The sequence below is a fragment of the Palaemon carinicauda genome, chromosome 23, assembly GCF_036898095.1.
Source record: "Palaemon carinicauda isolate YSFRI2023 chromosome 23, ASM3689809v2, whole genome shotgun sequence".
Taxonomy (NCBI): Eukaryota; Metazoa; Arthropoda; class Malacostraca; order Decapoda; family Palaemonidae; genus Palaemon; species Palaemon carinicauda.
In genome coordinates this window covers 56,815,225-56,820,224 of record NC_090747.1, presented here as the reverse complement: position 1 = coordinate 56,820,224, position 5,000 = coordinate 56,815,225, and positions in this window count along the sequence as shown.

The window sequence follows — 5,000 nt, the reverse complement described above, 5'->3', positions numbered from 1 at the left end:
ATACATATATATATATATATATATATATATATATATATATATATATATATATATGTATATAAATACATATATGTATATTTAAGCATATCTATATGAATATATGTCTATATTCATTTTATATATATATATATACATATATACTGTATATATATATATATATATATATATATATATATATATATATATATATATATATATATATATATATATATATATATATATATATACAGTATATATATATGTGTGTTTGTGTGTATGTTTGTGTGTGTGTGATATGTCAAAATACCAAGCAAACATTCAATATGACTAACATCCTCCCACTATGAAAACGCACACAAAGTAATTGGCACATCATGATCATAAAGATATAATAAGAGGATAGGCATTCAAAAAAAAAAAAAAAAAAAAAAAAAAAAAAAAAAAAAAAAAAAAAAAAAAAAAAAACTTATTCAATTTCCTCTAGTAAATATTTGATGGTTAGAACATATAAAACCGGAATCCATTGCATATCCAGTCGAGAACACTTCACGTAAATGAGATTGACTCAGCTTAGAGAGAAAAAGAACAATTTAGAAATGGGATAACTTGACTTCATGAACATAATGTTTTCCGCTTTTTTTTTCTCCTGTGAAAAAGGCTTTAGGATTATGAGTTCGTCTGTGATGGTGAAGATGATGATGGTCATCATGATGTTGACCATGACAATGAATATGAAAGTCTATATTCCTGTTAGAAAAAAAAATGATAATAATAATAATAATAATAATAATAATAACAACAAAAGTAATAATAATAATAATAATAATAATAATAATAATAATAATAATAATAATAATAACAACAACAACAATAACAACAACAATAATAATAATAATAATAATAATAATAATAATAATATTAATAATAATAAAAATATTACTACTACTACTACTACTACTACTACTACTACTAATAATAATAATCTATCTATTGCCATGGCCCTTCTCCTAATTTTGCGAGGTAGACGGTATGAGAAAAGAGACAAAAAAGGATTGTACTTCTTATCGTTCCTCTTTGCCTGATGAGGGACTCAACCGAGTTTGGTCTATACAGCTTGCGTGCCACATCCCTCCCACCTCTGTTATCCGCCACAGATGAAGCTTCATATGCTGACTCCCCTACTGCCGCTACCTCAGTGGTCACCAAGGCGACCGAAGGAAGCAACAGGGCCTATCGGAACAGCGTCACAATCGCTCGCCATTCATTTCTATTTCTAGCACACTCTTTTGCCTCGCTCACATCTATCCTCCTGTCACCTAGGGCTTTCTACACTCCATTCATCCACCCAAACCTTGGCCTACCTCTTGCACTTCCCCCATCAAACCTGGCATTTGACACTATCTCCAGCAGACGACCATTTTCCATCCTCTCTACAAGGCCAAACCACTTCAACACATTCCTATCCAGTTTAGCTGATAATTCCATTTTCACACACTTTCTCACCATAACTACTTCGTTCTTAACCCTATTCAATCTAGATACATCATCCATACTCCTGAAACACTTCATCTTGAACACATTTACTTTCTCTCTCTCCGTCATTTTCATTCCCTACAACTCTGATCCTTACATCACAGTTGGTGGTATCATTTTCAATTCATGGACAATTCCTAAATCAAACTGAAGAATTAGACCCCAAGGAAACATGACAGTGGCTACAGAGAGAGGAGAACTTAAGAAGGAAACTGAAGGGATGATAATGGCAGCACATGATCAGACCTCATGAACAAGATATATTCAAAAAAATATAGACAGAACAAATATTTCGTTAAAGATCAGGAAATATATGGCAAAAGAAGAAACAATCAACCACATCACCAGTGAATGTTTAGCACTTGCTCAGAATCAATATAAGAAACGACATGATAAAATGTGTGAAATTTTACATTGGAGTTTCTGTGGAAAATAGGAAATACATTACAGTAACAAATGGTACGAAATTCGACCATAAGCTGATGTAGAAAATCATCAGGATAAAATTCTCTGGGTTTACATTGTAAGGACGGACAGGGGAATACAAGAACATTGACCAAACATCGCTCTGGTCGACAAGACAACGAAAAAGGTGTCACTCATAGATGTCGCTGTACCTTGGGACTCAACAGTGGAAGATAAGGAAAATTAGGAAAGTACAAGGACTTACTCATTGAATTGAGAAGGCTATGGAATATGAAGGTTAAAATGGTACCAATAATCATAGGAGCACTAGGGACCATACCTAAGTCATTGAAAATGAATCTTGATAAGATAGGAGCCTATATATCCCCATAAGTTGTGCAGAAGAGCCTGCTACTTGAAACACCACATATAGTGAGGAAACTGATTACTAAAATGATACTACTACTACTACTACTACTACTACTACTACTACTACTACTACTACTACTACTACTTCTAATAATAGTAATAAACATAATAATAATAATGATAATAATGATAATGATAATAAACATAATAATAATAATGATAATACTAATAATAATAGAAATAATAATAATAGAAACAACAACAACAATAATAATAATAATAATAATAATAATAATAATAATAATAATAATAATAATAATAATAATAATAATAATAATAATAAAAATAATAATAATAATAATAATAACAAATTGAAAAGCTGACTTTTAGCGTAAGACAAAAAGAATGAACAAATTGAAAATCAAGTATTTCAAACCTTAATGATAAGTAATTAAAAAATTCGTTGATCACAGAACTGTTATTGTCAATTGCATCACACACAAGTAGTGAAGTTTATAGTTAATTATTGAAAAACAGCGACAAATAATTTGATACCATCTGAGTTTTCTGATCAAATTAATATTCCCAATGATTATACTTCTACTTATAAGTAGTTGGAATATTAGTATTAACAGTTTCAAAGAGGAAGGACAGACGATGAAGATTCCAAATGATCTACCTGATATGAGGAGGACATTACAGTATATACTACGAATCTCATTTTTATACAGAGGAGTTAAGAAAGCAGTAGATGAAAATAATCAAATGAGCAATGAGGCAAATATCAAACTTCAGCTAATAGATTGATGAGGCAACATCTATCGATAATTATCTACTAGTCAAATTTGGGATAGTCAAATCGTAACCCATAAGGGAGGTAAAGATAGCAGGAACCGAGATATGAACCTATTCAAGAGCACTTTTACTTAAAAAAACAAAAACGTTAAAGATATTAAAGGTAGCCGACCATGAATAGCAAAGGCAAGGGGCAGTGAAAATGCCATAGCGACTGACCATATATACATATGATCAGCAACCAAGGCCCCTCTCCCATCAAACTAAGAACAAGGAGAGCCAGGCTATGGCTATTGATTCCTCAGAAGGTAGACCTTTAAGTTCCCCAAATCCCCCTCCTTAGCTCACAAGGATGGTGAGGTTGCAGACACTATAAGAATACATGGAACAGACTTCCAGCGGATGTAGTGAACAGTAACACAGCAAGATCATGAATTCTCTCTAAACTTTAAAGTAATTCGCTCTACCCAAGAGCAAATGGAGTCTCTGCGGACGGAACCAAAAGTTTTTGAGACATCCAAACTCCTTGTAACAAGAAACATTCGAATTTGAGTGGGACTCGAAACCCAGCAGACCTTTGAGGCAACTAAATTATTATTATTATTATTATTATTATTATTATTATTATTATTATTATTATTATTATTATTATTATTATTATTATTATCTAAGCTACAGCCCTAGTTGGAAAAGCAAGATGCTTTAAGCCAAAGGACTCCAACAGGGAAAAATAGCCCAGTGAGGAAAGGAAATAAGGAAATTATTATAATACTCCATCCTGCAGTAATGAAACAACCTGTACGTTCATTTCATCTGGCCTTACTGTTCCCTCTAATCCTGCAGCCTGCAGAATGATTGGCCTTCTTTTAAATGTAGACTCAGAGGCCTTCCTTTGTGCCTTCATTCTTCGCAAAGGAAAGAGATTGTATGTTTTTCCAGACCTTAAGCTTTATAAACTACCTGGAAAATAAATTGTATTGGTTTGAAATGGAAATCCGAATAGTTCCAGCTTTCCTACTGCCTGGAAAAGGTTTAGTTTTAGTCCGCATGGAGATTTATGATGGAAATGATATACTGCCTTCATAGAGATTAGGTTTATATACATAAGAATGCCCACACAAAGGCTTATATTTATGCACTGAAGAGCAGACAGATACACACGCATACAGCCACACACATAAACATACATGCACTTATACGCAGGAACATAGGTAGATATGTATACGTATACAACACACATACACACATATATGTATACATATAAGTATATATATATATATATATATATATATATATATATATATATATATATATATACATATATATATATATATATATATATATATATATATATATATATATATATATATATATATATATATATAAATACATAAATATATATATATATATATATATATATATATATATATATATATATATATATATATATATATATATATATATATATGTTTAGATATATTTACTCACAAACATACACACACGCACACACATGTTTATATATAGATAAAAATATGAGTACATATGCATGTATGTAAAATGAATAAATACGTAAGATAAAACAGTGAAAGATTAGACCCGTTTGCTTATTCATTGAAAAATGCATAATAAATAAAACGAAAGACTAGAGGAGGAGGAAGAGGAGGAGGAGGCTGAGGAAGGGGAGGATGAGGAGAAGGAGGAGGAAGAGGAGGAGGAGGAGGAGGAGGACGAGGGGGAGGAGGAGGAGGAGGGGGAGGAGGAGGAGGAGGGGAGGAGGAGGAGGAGGAGTGGGAAGGGGAGGAGGAGAGAACCGTTTTAGTTTTTTCTGGACATTTAATCCTGGGGATTTGTTGTTAAGATGAAGGGAGCTGAAAATCCATTGGGGGGGATTAAAGTTGGAATGGGGATTTCTTTTTGAA